The sequence below is a fragment of the Pyrgilauda ruficollis genome, unplaced genomic scaffold (genome assembly GCF_017590135.1).
Source record: "Pyrgilauda ruficollis isolate IOZ18807 unplaced genomic scaffold, ASM1759013v1 scaffold93, whole genome shotgun sequence".
Taxonomy (NCBI): domain Eukaryota; kingdom Metazoa; phylum Chordata; class Aves; order Passeriformes; family Passeridae; genus Pyrgilauda; species Pyrgilauda ruficollis.
This window is the reverse complement of record NW_024531377.1, coordinates 802165-820109: the sequence shown is the minus strand read 5'-3', so window position 1 is coordinate 820109 and position 17945 is coordinate 802165.

Sequence of the window (17945 nt, the reverse complement as noted above, 5' to 3'; positions counted from 1 at the left end):
ATACAATTTTGAAAGAAAACAAACAAATATCATGTTTGCATCACTTTGGATGAGAATAGGATTTTTGCCCTAAAAATTCTCTTGCTATCCCTTACTGGTAGTGGTCTCCAAGTCCCAGAAAATAAGATGTCTGGATTTTGGAGACAAAAGGGTACCCTGAGACTGTCATCTCTGGAGTCCTTGCCAAAGGGATGCTTGCAGGCCAAAAGCTGGCTTCCATTTTCCACTTACTTTTATGGTTCAATGCCTTAGTCATGTGCTTTGACAATTTTACCACTAGTATCAAACCTGAATTGTTAAGACATGCTGAATTACTGTGGCCTCCACTGTTTCTCATGTCCAAAGGATGCCAAATGAAAGCTATGCCACACACTTAACTACACTGCTGTGCCTTGAGGGGAGAACCTGGCCCTGCAGCCCTTTGTTTTAGTAACATCCTTGTCATTAGCCACTTTCACTACTGACATTAGCATCTTAGATGTGCAATTTTAATTTTACCAAAGATCTTAGAAAAGCAGTCTCATGATCTTCATCCACTATAATTTACTCAATTTGGAAGACAAAGGCATGTTCTTGCCTTTCACAGGGTGAGATGAACTTAGACAAATATTTCTCCATTCATTTTCTTAGCCTATTTCAAAAATCCAATCATTTTTAAAGGATTTCTTTGCTAATCAAGTTTCTTATGGGCAAGACCAATGTAATATTTTCTTCACAGGCATTTGAACATCTTTCTCATGCTGCTGTGTCCTCTAAAACTGATGCAACGCAGCATTAGTGGTAATTGTTACCATTATGTCTGGGCAATCAGCTGCTTATGGTTCTCTGGCCAGAAACTGATGCTGTTTTCATCAGGGCTACCAGTTAACAATGATATTTTATTAGAGGATAGGTCCAAGGATTGGCAGCTCACTCTGCTGCTGTTATGCAAGACCAACCTTCTCAATTAAAGCTCGAGCTAAATCTAGCAGATTTGCCTCATGCCTGCCATTTGTGGCTACCATTAAAATATCCTTTCTCTTGTTTTGTGTTGTTATTCACGCATAGATTATAAAGCAAATCCTGCCTTGGAGACAAAACCACACATGAGCAGCTAAAGACAGAATTTAGCCCCTTATTTTCAATCTGCCCCAAACCAGATTGTTTATTTGATTGACATTTTGTGAATTTTATTAATTACACAGTAGTTCCTCAGTGCTATCTTCTGAGCTGTGAACTGCATTTTTTATTATTTTCTTTACTTTTGTATTTTTCCCTGTTGCAGAGTATTATTGTTATCTGTGTTTTCTGCTACTGATCTGTTTCCTTTTCAACATCATTTTTGATATGTAGCCAACAGCAATGAACAAGCACTTTGGTTAATTTTTGAGTAGAAGTCTGCAGCTGGTGTAAATTAGTGTTACTCCATTATTAATCAGAAAAGCTTCACTGCAGAGATATTTGACATTACCTATCTGACTCTATATAAAGTACTTGAATTTTCAGTATCTGGAAAGCCCATCACTTGTATTTAGCACGATGCAATCCTTTGTTCCTGCCTTTCTGGTCTTTATAATCAAAGCTGAATCCAAAGCAGCAGATCTAACATTGAAACACATTTACCCTTAATTCAGACCAATACAAGTAGACCAGAGCTACTTTTTGTCATTTTATCTTATTTTCTGAGCAATGCAGAAAGAGCTGGGACAAGGATAGTGTTCCAGTCTATACCTCCTTCCATCCCAACCTCTCCTTCCCTGAGAGGAAACCAGCTGACCTCTGGGAAAGCCACTTGAAATCCATGACATAAAGCAACAAAAAAGGAAAAAAAAACAACCCACAAGACTTTTCACTGTGGACCCACATGCCACTGACATGGTACTTGAAATTTTGAGTTTTTCTTTCTTCCAGAAAGGAACAAAAGAAAATTATGGGGGTTTGTTTCCTGGCCTGAGAGGGTAGTTCAGCAGTGATGCTGTAACATAACTACAGATGCCATTTGGTTGAACACTTGTTTCGACACACTCAATTGCAGATGCAGGCAAACCCTGGGAATGTTGCTTTAACACACCACACTACCACCCTTATCAGAAAAACCTGCATTTAGCATCTCAACGAAAAGTAAACTTTCACAACACTGAGGCATGTGAATCCTGCAGAAATCAGGACTAGAGACAAAGATATAAAATAGAGGTTCTGAAACGTTTTTTCCCTTTGGACCAGGACTGCACCTCGAGAGAAGCAGATTTGACTCTGACCCTGCAGCAAGTCTTTTCACCTCTCACTGCCTCAACTTCACCTGTAAAATGGGGAAAACCTGATGGTGATGCTTTGCTTGAAAAAATATTTAAGTATAAATTACTCTAATCATTTATCTTATGTAAAAGTACTCCAGCTTGCCAGTTTGCATGATGGAAATTATTTTCAGAGATCCTTATTGGTCAGGGCAAAAAAGTCTTCTCTCCTGGTATAGTATACACATATCTGGGATGTGTAGGACCATCCCTTCCCTCAAAAACCTAAGAAGAGCCACTTCTTTAGGATTTCATGAGCTGATAATTGGCCTGCACAGCTTGCTTAGCAGAGCTCGAGGGAATCAGGGATATCAGGGATACGAGGACTCTCAGTATGCATTCTATCAGCCAGCTCTGTGAATGGTGATTACAGCCAGGTCGGGAGAGGGCAGAGGGCTGCACTGGCACCTCTGCCACCACCTGGCTGCTGCTCCAAACAGCCAAGCAGAGGTCTCTTCACCTGGCATGCACTCAGCTGGGCACTCACAGGATGGCAAGTAAGCAAAACTACCCCAAAGTACTCCTTTATACACAAGGTAAGCAACAGCTCTCTAAATCAAGCTGATCTTGTTACAAAAATAAGTAGACACTACAGGAAATAAATCTGCATGAAAGCTTAACTCCTGCATGGCTCATGTGGCCTTGCAGCATCTCCGGAATGGGGCACCAAGGACAGAAGTGCAGGCTAACAGACACACGCTCGCCTCTCGTAAATTTTTAAGCAGATCCAGCTTCTGTTAACACAGAACTTCACCCACAGCCCCATTCAGCTGTAGTTTTCAACAGGCAAACCCCTGGCAATGTTTCTAAATAGTATCTAACTTCCAAGAACCAAGTTCAAGCCAACAAGCATCAGGACTCTTACTCCCACCATGGGTGAGGGCAGAACTGCACCTCCCAATACACACAGATGCTGTTGGACACAATCTGCATTCTGTACACCCATCAGAGTAGCACAGAAAAGCAGCAGAAATATCTGCACAGCTGAAAATAGCTTCAGTAGCCCTCACCCACTGTGGAAATGCTGCCTTTGAATTCACTGCCAAAGACAGGGAGAGTTTATGAGGATACAAATTCATGCCATAGGCCACTCTGCTTCTTGAAGAGCCTCACATCCCCAGATATAAATCTGCACTAGCCCCACAATCAGCTAGTGCTCATTTAATAACACAGCATTCCACTTCAGAGCTTTTTGGTTTTCCATGGCAGGCCTATGCTAGCAGAGAGACATAATTGTCCCAGATTTATTTTGCAGACCCTTTTCTTTTTTTTTTTTTTTTTCTCTCTAATTCCCTAAATTAAACCAGGTAAGAACCCAAAAGCTCATTTTTAAAATGCAAGAAGGGTTTTCAAAAACAACCCAACTTTTTCTGTAAATAGGCAGGTCAGAGCAGGGATAAAGAGCTCAGTGGCATGGAATATTAAGTTAAATGGAGCATTCAGGCCAGTTAGGCCTGCTTACAAGCCACCACCTATCAACTGCCTTGGACTATACAGCATTATGCAGGTAAAGCAAAGCAACTGATGAAGAGCACAAAACTATTTGATAATAATAAACAAAAGAGTCCTAAATAACATCAGCACTTTGAGAACTCTGATAAACTTCCAATTTTGTCTTGCAGAGTTGAGAGGTTTCAATTATGCATTGCCAAGGGAAAAATATCTCCTAAAGGAAGGAAAATTAAAAGGGATAGTCAAGCATGGATGCAATACAAAATCAGACTGAGGTAGTTTTTACCACAGGAGATATTGGTAAAAGTTTATCCTTTTTAAAGGACTTTTAAAGAATGGCTGTCAACAGAATTCCCATGGAACTGAAAAAATTTGCAAATATTTCTTAAGAAGCTGCTCCTAGCCTTATTACTTTAATGGAAATACTGAGTCAACTAAATAAGACATTCAGCATTGAAGCCACCCATCTTAGTGAAAGAGATATAAAAGGGTTCTCATAAAACATTTCACAGTTTCCTCTCAGTTTGTTGAGGTCAGGCAACTGCTTACAAGAAAACAATTCTCATGAAGGAAGCTTCTGGAGGCCCACAAGTTCAAACACCGTGGTCATGGCCAGAAGGAAGATGGAGTTGGTAGTGAGGGTGCCAGCTCAGGTTATGGGCAGGGTAGAGGTACCACTTTACTTGGAGGAATGTGGGAAACCACACACCCATTTCCACACTCTTGCCAAGCACAGGCAGATCTTCACACAGACCTTTCTATCAAATGTCTTTCCCTGCTGAAACCAGATCAATGAACGGTCTTTTGCAAGTTCAATTTTCCGCTTTACAAAACCAGTTGTTCTGGTCCTTAATTTGTCCTTTTCTGACCCAACAGAGCTGGCAGCTCTGACACTGTGCTTGGCATCAACTGTAGACAGAGCAGCTGTACCAAGCACAACGTAAATAGCTCCTAACAAGAAAAACAAGGTTGATGACTCATCTCTGATTGCATTTTAATAGAGAAACTCAAGAGTTTTATCTTCAGCTTCTGGTAAAATAGCACAGAAAAGCAGCAGAAATATCTGCACAGCTGAAAATAGCTTCAGTAGCCCTCACCCACTGTGGAAATGCTGCCTTTGAATTCACTGCCAAAGACAGGGAGAGTTTATGAGGATACAAATTCATGCCATAGGCCACTCTGCTTCTTGAAGAGCCTCACATCCCCAGATATAAATCTGCACTAGCCCCACAATCAGCTAGTGCTCATTTAATAACACAGCATTCCACTTCAGAGCTTTTTGGTTTTCCATGGCAGGCCTATGCTAGCAGAGAGACATAATTGTCCCAGATTTATTTTGCAGACCCTTTTCTTTTTTTTTTTTTTTCTCTAATTCCCTAAATTAAACTAGGTAAGAACCCAAAAGCTCATTTTTAAAATGCAAGAAGGGTTTTCAAAAACAACCCAACTTTTTCTGTAAATAGGCAGGTCAGAGCAGGGATAAAGAGCTCAGTGGCATGGAATATTAAGTTAAATGGAGCATTCAGGCCAGTTAGGCCTGCTTACAAGCCACCACCTATCAACTGCCTTGGACTATACAGCATTATGCAGGTAAAGCAAAGCAACTGATGAAGAGCACAAAACTATTTGATAATAATAAACAAAAGAGTCCTAAATAACATCAGCACTTTGAGAACTCTGATAAACTTCCAATTTTGTCTTGCAGAGTTGAGAGGTTTCAATTATGCATTGCCAAGGGAAAAATATCTCCTAAAGGAAGGAAAATTAAAAGGGATAGTCAAGCATGGATGCAATACAAAATCAGACTGAGGTAGTTTTTACCACAGGAGATATTGGTAAAAGTTTATCCTTTTTAAAGGACTTTTAAAGAATGGCTGTCAACAGAATTCCCATGGAACTGAAAAAATTTGCAAATATTTCTTAAGAAGCTGCTCCTAGCCTTATTACTTTAATGGAAATACTGAGTCAACTAAATAAGACATTCAGCATTGAAGCCACCCATCTTAGTGAAAGAGATATAAAAGGGTTCTCATAAAACATTTCACAGTTTCCTCTCAGTTTGTTGAGGTCAGGCAACTGCTTACAAGAAAACAATTCTCATGAAGGAAGCTTCTGGAGGCCCACAAGTTCAAACACCGTGGTCATGGCCAGAAGGAAGATGGAGTTGGTAGTGAGGGTGCCAGCTCAGGTTATGGGCAGGGTAGAGGTACCACTTTACTTGGAGGAATGTGGGAAACCACACACCCATTTCCACACTCTTGCCAAGCACAGGCAGATCTTCACACAGACCTTTCTATCAAATGTCTTTCCCTGCTGAAACCAGATCAATGAACGGTCTTTTGCAAGTTCAATTTTCCGCTTTACAAAACCAGTTGTTCTGGTCCTTAATTTGTCCTTTTCTGACCCAACAGAGCTGGCAGCTCTGACACTGTGCTTGGCATCAACTGTAGACAGAGCAGCTGTACCAAGCACAACGTAAATAGCTCCTAACAAGAAAAACAAGGTTGATGACTCATCTCTGATTGCATTTTAATAGAGAAACTCAAGAGTTTTATCTTCAGCTTCTGGTAAAACCAATGCCTGCCCACAACCAGCACAGCACAGCCACAACCCACAGAGCCTGTGAACACAGCTCTGGTGGCCTCTGCTTTTGTGAGTTTTTACATTCCTCAAGCAACAAAACACATTCTCAGCTCCTGAAAGTAAATGCAGTAAGTGGAGCTTTAGCTTGCTGTTTTCAGCAATATCCAAAGCATTGTATGCTCCCACACTAACATATCCATGTGTAAGATCCCAAAAGTATAGGATATCTGTGCACTAAGCTTCACAGCATATTGCAGGGATTCATCTGCTCTCAAAGTGCCCTTCTCTCCCACCAAGATGGGAACTCAACATTCATGGAGGCAAAAACAATGCTTGAAAATGCTGTCACTGAAAGTTCCAAAAATACAGCAATGTCCCTCTCCCTTCCACAGATGCCAAGCTGTGAACAGCAAGAGAAAAGATGCCATGAGTGTCAACTGTGGTAGACCTGTTACTCAGGAAATAAACAACTACCAACTTACTTCTCTCAGCAAGTCCATTTTAAACAATGCAAATCAATACAAAAAAAAAAGAGGTAATTACTTGTACCTAATTCTCCTTGACTTGATTGGTCTCTTCTGCTCTCCTTAGGTTTTGGATCATGACATTCCATAATACTCACAGTAGATTTTATATCTTAATGGAAGATGGTGAGATTTATATTTCTTATATTGTTTCCATAGCTTTATATTCTTTTTTGTGTTATACCCATTATTTTTTACTAGATTATATGGGTATAATATAAATCTGCCTAAAATATGAGAAACTCCTTACTCCCATGTACAAGCTAGGCTTAAGCAGATATAATAATTTAAAATTTACTCTTTCTAGGAGTTAGATAATATAATCATCCCAGTAAAGCATTCTTGTGCAATGTCTGTGTTCAGGAGTAATAACGTTTATGTGTCAATAAAAGACATATCAAGGCAAAAATTACCACAGAGCCTTAATCACCTCGAAATGTTTTTTGGGGTTTCTTTATTAAGTATCAGTCATATTTTAGGAAATGAATATTTAGGTCTTATTTTTATATCTACAAAAATTGCATGTTTAAATTAGGAAAAAGAATCACTTTTAAGTATGTTCCTTATATATAGTAAACAGCAGGAGAGGAAAAAAAAAGATAAATAGCTTAATTGAGCCATTACTTGATACAGATCTATGCCATAGTCATTCTTTTTTTGGAAGCAATTACATTGTGTGTACCCAGGTTTATGGATTGCTCAGCATTCCCCAAAATGGTAATCCATGCACCATATATATTTTATTTCAGAAACAGAATGGCTTTCTCCATTCCCAGTAAGACAAAGAAATGAAATGTTGACACATAAATGTTTTCCCTTGAAATCTATTTTATATTAATTACTTCAGGCATAGCTATATATACAATACCTAGCAGAGGATTTGTCACAAATAACCTGTAATCTCTCGCTGTATTATCAAGGGGATATCTTAATAAAAGGAAGTTTTAATGGGCATATTTCAACGGCAGGACACTAAATGAGACACAAATACATTGCTATCAATGCACAATAAACTCCTAATGCTAAGCTCCAGGTTCTGATTACACATTTATTTTCTTACCAGTAGTTTAGAAAACAAAAGATAATGCTAAGTTACCCATTCCTAAACAATGAAGGAAAATAAGGGCTCAGTGTAAGCCCTTGCAGAATTTAAAAGTTGTTAGCACTTAATGCTGTTCTCAAAAACAATGCAGACTCAACAGGTAAAGAAAACTGAGCAATTCTTCCAATCAGATGAAAAGGCACCATTTACAACCTGGCTACACTGGGCTACAGCAATGCCACCCCATAATTTAAATACACTATACCCAAGTTTTGCTATCCTGATCTATAAAGGTGTTCATCACCCTGAGTGTGGATAAAAGAGTTTTAGAGAAATCTGGTATTACATTATTTAATTCCTTTTGAAATTCCATTGGAGAGTAACAAGTTCCTTAGGTCCACCTTGCTGAGAACAAGAAACTTTCTTTTCATGCTCAGCTATTTATTAAGAATAAGTTGTCTGAGTAGAGATTGTCAAATAAAACCCACCTGACATTAAAGCATCGAGCTGGCAATTGAAATCACGTTTCTATGACAAGCACACAGCACTGGAGTGTCAAAGGTATTGCTTCTACAATCAGCTAATTTAATTATACATGTGTATTACACACACACTTTGCACACAATGGTGATGATGCAGTGCATTAACATCCTATATTTAGAGCTGTCATCCATCTTTGTGCAGTTCAGTTATCTGGACACGTGTCTAATCTTCTCAATCATGCAATGTTTCATTAGAGTCCTGCTGCAGGACCAAGGCAATCTGCAGTGGTGCAGATTGGGGTAAGCTCTTCTATAGCTACTGCACAGAGATCTAAAAGAAGAGAGCTGTAGCTCTGATCCCCTTTTTTCAAGTATTTCTGGAAACCTTCTGCCACCATCCATGATGTCAGGTTGAGAAAAAAAAAATCAACGGAAAAAAAAAAACCAAGATCCTGGACAAATATATTCTGCTTCACAGTTCTGGGCATCACTCAGGGCCATGTTGTTCTTGGAAGGACAGTTCTCCCTGACAGCACATTCCTGTGTTCTGTCCATGTCCAACTCATCCAGGCTGAAGACAGCCTGCAATACAGGACAAAATACATGGAACTATACCCCCAGGAACAGCTCTCAGCCTGCACCTAAGCAATACTTTGAAAAAAAGCAACAGGAAAAGTGGGCAAATCTACATTTAAAAGCAGCCTTGTACCCTTGTTTGACTGACAGAGCGGACAAACCCCAAGGATATTCTCTGCTTAAGCCAAATGAAACAGAAAGAAGGGATGGGAAAGGTCAGCACAGTGGCACATGTAGCACACATGCATCCTAAATGAGTAATCTGGGCTCTAAAAGACTGCATTGCAGCTCCTTGCACGCACAGAGAAAGCCATGGGGGGAACTCAGCCCCATACTGAGCATTTTGGGAAAACAGTCAGCACCTCTCCAAACTGCAGACCTGCTTGCAGCATACACAGATGATGATCTATATATATTAGTGGTTATCTGCTGCTACAGGGCATAACAGGCTCACTAAATACAGAGCCATAAATTGACTTTTCCAGTAGTAAGTCGCAGTAGTATTTAAGAATTAATAATTTATTAATAATTACTAATTTTATTAGCTATAATGTGATTGGGCTCACGAATATTTAATTCCCCACAAATGTTTCACCATCCTTTTTTTTCCTTTTTAATCTCAGCACTCCTACAGTGATTATGTATCTTTTTTGCTATGCTAAAAATGTTCTTCTGGTTTGAAACATTCATCTCTCAAATAGCCATAGACTCCTCCTGTTATTTTCCTTTTGTGCAAAGCAATGCAGAAACGAGTACTCATTTTCACTTCAGTGGAAGCTTCTAACCCCTCTGTGAATTTTACTAAGAGATTACATGTCTCAACACCTAAAAAGTAGGGCATCCAAAATCAGTGGCCCCTTTGGAATACATAGCTCATTATTTCATCTGAACCATCTCGTTTCCAGTGCTCAGTCAAACTCCTCCTGCCAGGTAACTACCTGCTGTCTGCACCACTGGCAGCATTACAGCTCTGAGCAAGGGCACAGCTGTGTACAAAAGGACTTCATTTCCTCCTCAGAAAACCAGGGCTACTGATGCTGCAGGAGACTTTTATGCAGTGGTTACTCAGCAGGAAGATCCCAAGAGGTGGTGGAGGGCCTTCCATGCAAACATTCCCAGCTGGAACTCCTGGAGCCCTGCTGCCAGCCACCAAAGGTAATGCTCCCCTTGCTGGCTCGCTGTGCTGATAAATCCTGCCTACCAGGCACCAAAGAACAAGCACAACCTCAAAGAAAATCAGATTCAGAAGAGGGACCTGAAACAACAAAATTCTTACCCAACTTCCTTTCCATTTCTCTGGACCCAGAACAGGTAGCTGGAATTAGAGGCATATAAACCCCCTGGACACTTATGGAGACCTCCTCCCATCACTCCCACAACACCCAACTCCACTGTCAGCTTTCTGCTTCTGTGCAGCACAAGCTTTTGCACCATCTGCTTGTGCACTCTCTGCATCAGAGGAGGTGTTTTCCACCCTATCTTCACAGGCCAGGCCCTGGGATTGTGCCGCTGTGCCTCTTGTTATACTAACATAAACAGCAATCAACTGCAAGTGTCAGTCCCTTTCTTTCATAACTTTTGGAATTACTTTTAGCTTGCAGATTTATTTTTCATCCAGTTAGCTTTCTTAATGGTACAGGACCAAGTTTAATGTAGACTCACTGATAGAGTGACTGTCTAAAATGATGGCACAGCTTGTGCCTATCTGGAATATATCACCCAGGCATACAGCTCTGGCCTAGTATGTTCTTGGGAAGTAGGCAGTTTTACACTAATTAAAATAGTAAAAGAAATCCTTTGCTGCACTAAAAATGTGAAAATACTGCCCAACGATAATGAAAACCAAGTAGGGTTTTTAAAAAGGACTTTGCAGACAGTAAGAAAAAATACACATTCATATAACAGTGAATACTTCTGACTTGCATCAATCTTAAAATCATGCAATAGAGAATTGGCTTTAACTCGCTAGGGTACACAGGCATTAACTGTGCCTAATTCATCTTCCCATAAATAAACTGGCACCAAAGAGGATGCTGAGACTAGTGGCCTAACACAGCAGGAGTCTGCCTGTGCCAGATTTTACCCAAACTGGAGTAGAGAAGGGTGGCAGAGGAGGCTACAGGAATTTCTGATCAAATCCCCTGAGAGAAGTTTTGCAAAGGTTTGTTCTGTAATGCACATGAAATAATGGGAATAGCGACCATCAGAACTGCCAAGGAAAAGCCAACTAAAACAAAAAGTCATTAACAATATCTGCTTAAATAATCTCAGGGCATTTACTAGGACTTGACTAAGACACTACCCGTTTGATTAATCCAAAATAATTTACTTCATATGTTTTCATGGGCTTCACAGAATTTCCATGCTGGTTGTAAATATGGCCAAGAAAGAGAATCAAGATTAGTCTCTACAATTTAATCTGCCATTTCTTAGGCTGAATTTGGCAACTTCGAAATAACATTCTTGAATGTCAGACTGTAGTGCATTAGTAAATGCACAAAGTCCATCACCACATCTGTTCAAGTTAGAAGCAGCACCAAAACAAAACTGGTGCATACAAGTTTGGAGTCCAGAAACTGCCCTCTTGATATTAAGATGGTTTGTTTTGTATTACAGAGATCTGATATTGCTCATGATATAGACGTTACTGTTTAAAGTTATAGAAACTGCCATGAATCTAAGTTCATGTTTTTAAATTTTCATTTATATGAGAAGTTTCTACATATTTTTTCTTTTTCTCTGCCTTTCTGATCCACGATATCCTGTTCCCATTTCTGTCTTTATTTACCTCCTACATTCAATGTATTTCTAGCAAAAGATTTTAAAATTCAGTATTTGTATTTCCCATAAAATGAAGAGGAAGGTAAAGAACATCATAACAGTAAAAAAAAAATTATCCAGCAGATATTGAGCATTTTTTCTGCATTCATTCTCTATTCTTCCTCAATAGGAAAACTGCTGCTAGAACCTCTTTCCATGCCCATACACTAACCACTATTAATCACACCAATTCAGCCTGTGAAAATGTTTTGCAAATTTACCTGTTGACCTTTAGTCTCTTAATTTGTGATGAGCAAGGAAACACAGTTTCCTGATCTAAAACTGCTTATATGCAAATAGTAGACAGGAAAGGTGCAGAAGATGCTTTCTAACCCAGTCTTGTCTGAGCCAACAGTTTTGCTTTTGCAGTAGGCACCTTCCCTTTCTTCTCTCGATCACTTCTAGCTGGGATTTATCATCTCTGCTACTGTCACAGGTTTGTTGATGCCACCTCTTCATGCAGATTCTCACAAATGATTCTTAAGAATGACCTGTGAATTTGCAAAATAATGAAGGCAGAATGCCTGTGGTTGCAAACATCTACAAAGCTATGAAAGCTGGGAGAGAGGTGAGAAATTCCTGCTACTCTAAAACGCCCAAATGCCTGCCTAGGGCAGCCCTGCTGTGCAGAGTGCTCTTGTTTCTAGGTCTATTTAAGCACTGGGTTCTTCTTGAAACTCCTGAGGGCCAGGCTGGTAGGTCAGCCAGTAATACGGGTCTGCCACCCAGCCACAGACCCTGCTGACTCTGAACACAGAGAGTCCTCCTGGAAGAATCAGATTGTGGAATGAGGGGCAACATATCTACCGCCAAATAAAATGCATCCAAAGATTCCTAGTGGAAGAACACAACTACCACAATCATGACATTGTCAAAAAGGTCCCTGGCATGGTTTTTGGCCCATTCCAATTAATATTACTTCCAAGTTTTATGAGGCATGACTGGAGACTTAGTGTGTGCCTGAGACTAGTCCCAGTATTGGTTTGGAGATGGCTACATCACTACATAGGACAAGAGAGGATGTTTAGAGAACTGCTGGCTTAAACTGGTATTTCTAGGGGTAGCTTTGTGTCATTTTTGATGCAGATGATGGTGTCCAGAAGTAATGACGTTGGAGTAAAATACAGGACCAAATAGAAATGTAGTTTTGGAGAATGCAAGCAGAATGTTTGCTACATGAACAAATATATTTGAATGCTTGTATATACTCTCATAATTTTGTTTCCTTTTTAGTGCAAGGAAGTGTTAATTACATTACTGGCACATATAGATAAATAAACAAAATGTTAACTTTATCTCTCTGGTTTACAGATAGATCTAAGTACAGAGATTCACACCCAGCAATCCCTATGTGTCTAAAACTCGCCTTCCACATACAAGTGAAATTCCTCACTTTCGGCCATTAATGAAATGAACAGATTTGAGATGAGGGAGAATTATAAAATCAGCCTCCCATAATTTATATGGCATCTATTTTCCCTTTACAACTAAAACCAGCAGAATCCTTACAGCAAATCATCTGGAGCTTGTGTAAAAATAATGACATCCATGCCAACACAGATGACACGATTATAGTAAAAAGCAAGTGAAATGTCATGTCATATATCCATTATGTTTAAAAATAAGGGAATAGCACAAAACTTGATATGTCAGACTTCAGATTTCAAGGGGATCACCACTACTACTTTAGGAGAAATTCAAGAATTTCCTGCATGTCTCCCTTTTCTCAGTGTATCTTGTATGACTTCAGCAGTATTACCAACACATACTGAGATACACGTTGGCCCAAAATTTTTTAAACTATTTTGTATTGTTTGTGATAAAACCAAGCCACACATACAGCCAAAATAGTCCATGGTGTTCCTTTGCACCAGTCTTCAGACTTCATCAGTGCACAGCCATACATGACCCTTCTCTTGGTTTATGTCAGTGACCTGAGCATATGGCTCAAAATTGAAACAGCCCCATCTTCACCTCCATTTCAAAGGTCAAGAGCACTATTTCTGAGTGTTTGAAAAGTCAGTGTTATGCAATGCTGAATGTGGGGAAGATATAACTGTACCTGGTAAATTTAAACAAAACAGGTTTCTGGTGAAGTTCCCAGCAATGACAATTGCAGAAACTGTGGGTAAATACACACTGCATTTGGTAGTGGTTGCTCACTCCACATTCTTATCCCAAGGAAACATGAGTGTGTGCCCTGCTGGTGCAAAGGTTGCATGCACAGGCAACCTACTGCATAATTGCAAAAAATAAATCTACTGAAATTTTTATTACACTACTTTAAGTTATGTGATTTCTATATATAGCCTAACTTATTAATTTAAAAAATCAGTACTTTTTTTATTCACCTTGTGTAGGTAAATTTGTTCAGAGCAGTTGAGCTCTTTTCTTTCTAGAAAATATTTATTGACTGTGAAGCATGCCTGAAGAGCTTTCATAAAAAGAACTTTTTTTTAGCTACTTTTTTTAGCTACTTTTCACTGCTAGAATGTCCAAAGAAAAAACTTCTACTCAGTATGCTGTTAAACTCAATCCATTTTAAACCATGAATGTACAAAAAAATCTATATTACTGTGAAAGTAATGAGCTAGAATGAGATCTTCAGAAATATGAGGGAAAAGGCTTTAGGAGCCAGTGGACAATTAAATCCTTTGCATTTAGGATTTCAGAATTTCAGTTAACCTTTTCAAAATAAACATGATAGAATATTTTTGATAAATATTACTACTCATCAAATAAAATATTTTCAACAAAATTTATTTTACCGGGTCTTTCTGCCACCTCCTAAGATAGATAAGGCTCTGGTTACAGGAGGTTCTTTGCTGTAAAGAGCAGCACATCTCAGCTAGGACTTGAAGCACTTGTAATTTTGATTTAGGCCCAGGATAAGCAACATCAATTCCTAGACCTACAGCCTTTGGTACCACTCACAAGTGCTCCTGGTCTCTACTCCAAAAGGTGCACCTTAAAAATAGTGTAAAAAAGGGATTCATGTGTATTTTCTCCTCAATTGCTTCCCAACAACTTAGCCTCACTTCCAGTATATGTTTAAAAAAACCTCAGCACTTCAGTGGCCTTGGCTCGTGGCTAAATACACACTCTGCCAACTTCAACCCATGTTCCTGTTTCAACTGGCTCAGCCAGTTTGCCAGAACACTGAAAGGAGTTCTTAAATAAAGTCTGATTTTCATGGGATGCTGCACAGTGAAACCAGAAGACCCAAGTGGATAATCTCATGCTCATGGGTACCTGACAAACACGTGCCATTGTGCAAGCCCATCTGCTCCAAAATCAACTCCCTCAAGAACTCAACTAAACCAGGTCCAAGCCAGAGCAGGTTCCACACACCATGAGCTAATGAAGTCTCCCTTCATTAGAAGAACAGCCCTAATCTGCAGGATACTGAGTTCCTGTCCTGCTGCAGCTGTTCCTCAGCCTCTCGAGAAAGAGATTCTTGTGAAGCCAAGACTTACATTGTCTCCAGCTTGAGCAACCATGATATAAACCCTTCCCCACTCCTCTTTTGTTTCCGTATTGTGTAAGGCATGAAGGTGGCAATGCCTGCCAAGATGCATCAAACAAACTGGAAGTCAGCTGAGCAGTGGTTCTCCCCTAAATTTATTTCCAGGGGTTGATGTGAATGCATTATAAGCAGATAACCATGATGAATCTATCTAGGGATAACTATGATAAATAGATCTACTCATGAAGATTAATTGGTTCTATTTGCTCCTTCTGCTATTGTTATTTAAAGAATCAACAACCTAATTTTCAGTAATATTTTGCAGAAAAGAATATGATTTAGACTACTAAGGGTGTTCACCCATGTCCCTCAAGAAAAATGCCAAAGATAGAATTACAAATGCATAGGTAATTTATTTGTGCAGCTATGTGTATCAAAACAAAATATGTTTCTCTGCATATTCTGACCAACTAGCTGCAAAGTAATATTTTAAGACTAATTTTTATATCAACATTAAATATGTTTTCATAAGTGCAGTTGTCAGGATCATAGCTCATTGTATTTTCTTTGCACAAAGCAGGCAAATTTGAGTGAAATGCTAAAGGGTACATTTGCCTAGGGTATTAATGAACAGCCTACATGGGATATGCACATTTCATTCCTTTTTGCTAAAATAATGGTGAATATGGAAATTTTCCATGTTTTAAAAATTAATAGTCCTTTAAGGAACAGCTGCAGACACCTGGTTTGAATTAAGAGAGTTGAAATAATCAACAACATGTTCATAAAGCAAGAGACCCTCTAGGCCCATGAGAGTGTGACACACAGGCAACAAAACACCCAACCAGGATTTACCTAGACAGAGGGAAATGTTCTTTACACCTGACAGACAGCATGGACACAGCATCCATAACAACAGCTCTTGCTGAGTGTTTCCAGGTAGGAAATGAGGAAGTCACTGAAGTGTCCACTGCATTTGTTGTTTCATTAATCACCATTCACGGGTGTACATGTGCACCCAGCCAGTAGGAACTGGGAAAGATAATATCTCAGAAAGATGAGTTAAGAAAATGTACTCCTGTGCCTCTTAGCAAAAGCTGGGGGACCAGGGTGGATTTACATTATTCTTGGAATATCTGCATTCCCCTTTGCTTTTTTTAGTAAGTGAACAAATAAACCAACAAAAACCAACAAAACAACCAATCAAACAACAACAACTAAAGAAACAAACAAACAAAAAGGTAAACAAAACAAACCCACAAAATAATATACAAAGTTCCCAGGTATAGTGAGTTGTCCCAATTTCTTCCAGCAGACAACTTTGCTCTGAGGTAGAACTGGAGCCAGGCGTGCCACTCCTGTCTAACCAGAAACAGTGAGGCAGCAAAGAAGAAGTAATTTCAACTAAAACTTTTGCCAGTTTATTTTGTGTGACAGATAATGCATTTCTAAAGACTCCCATGAGAACTCATGTGGAGGAGGTTTAGCAGGCTATCAGCACACGTCTCAGCTCATACTATATCACATTAATCATCAGCTTACATTAAAAACGCCACCTGTCCTTGCCTGTTTGTTCCCTGTGATGAAAAACGTTCCTCTATAATGCAGTTGTTGAATTAATCCATACATTTATTACAAGATTTTGCACATTAACATCCACTCATTCTGCTCCCAGTAAATCTACAGCTTTTCTTGTCAGGGTTTATGCCTCTGTTTTGAGGTGGGAGGGAAATGAACTGAATAAAACTATGAAAACAGATTACTTCACTGCTCAACATCTCATCACTAAAAGACCAAAATAAAATTAAAAAAAAAATAATGTCTGAAAAAGTTCAGATAAGGGTCTTCCAGTTCTACATCCCAGATGGTGAGAGGCCATGAATTTCACAGACAAACTTGTGCTGATGGAATTCTTAGCTCAGCTTTGTACACTGAGGCAACCTGGATAAGCTTCAGAGTTCTCAGGTATTTCCTCCCGGACAAATCCAATCTCAGCTACACAGCACAGACCAACCAGACACACAGTTTGAAACACTGATCTAAACTTTTCAAACATTAAAAGGAGGAGGGCCTTTGATCTCAGATCTGTGCCCTTCTGCCCTATCTCCAGCCTGACCAACAAGTTCTACAGACCTGAGCGTCGCTGGGAAGGTACCTTTACAGCAAAAGCAATCTAAAATGATGAAAAATCTAAAGCCAAGATACAGGCATGCTGCTCCAGCCACCACATCAGCAAGGGGGGCCCATCCTGACAGCCCCAGATAGTCCCTGTTACTTAAGCCTTGGTTACTTACTGCAACCATTTCTGAATTTCTCGATTTGCATCACAGGATAGAGAGATAAAGCAAGAAGTGGAACCACGATGCAGATTAAAGGTTAAAACAACGAGATGGATTAGGAATACACACAAGGAAAGGGATGGAAGAATGTTTTGTCTGTGTGATCATCTGGAACAGATCCTGCAACTTGCATCAGCCAATTATGGGTTTTATTTTGGTATGATTTAACAGCTATTTGAGAAGCTTGCATGAGCAGATATAGATATTGTGGCTTTCAATAATTTTGCAGATAGAGGACTAGAGATGGAGGTTAATTATTTTCTTTGTGTAAGAGCTGCCTTTGTTTTTGGTTTTGGTTGTAAATGTGTATTATCTAAGAACAATTTTATAAGATGTGAAAGTGGTAATGGTAAATATTAATGCTCATGCAAATATCTGTAACATATAC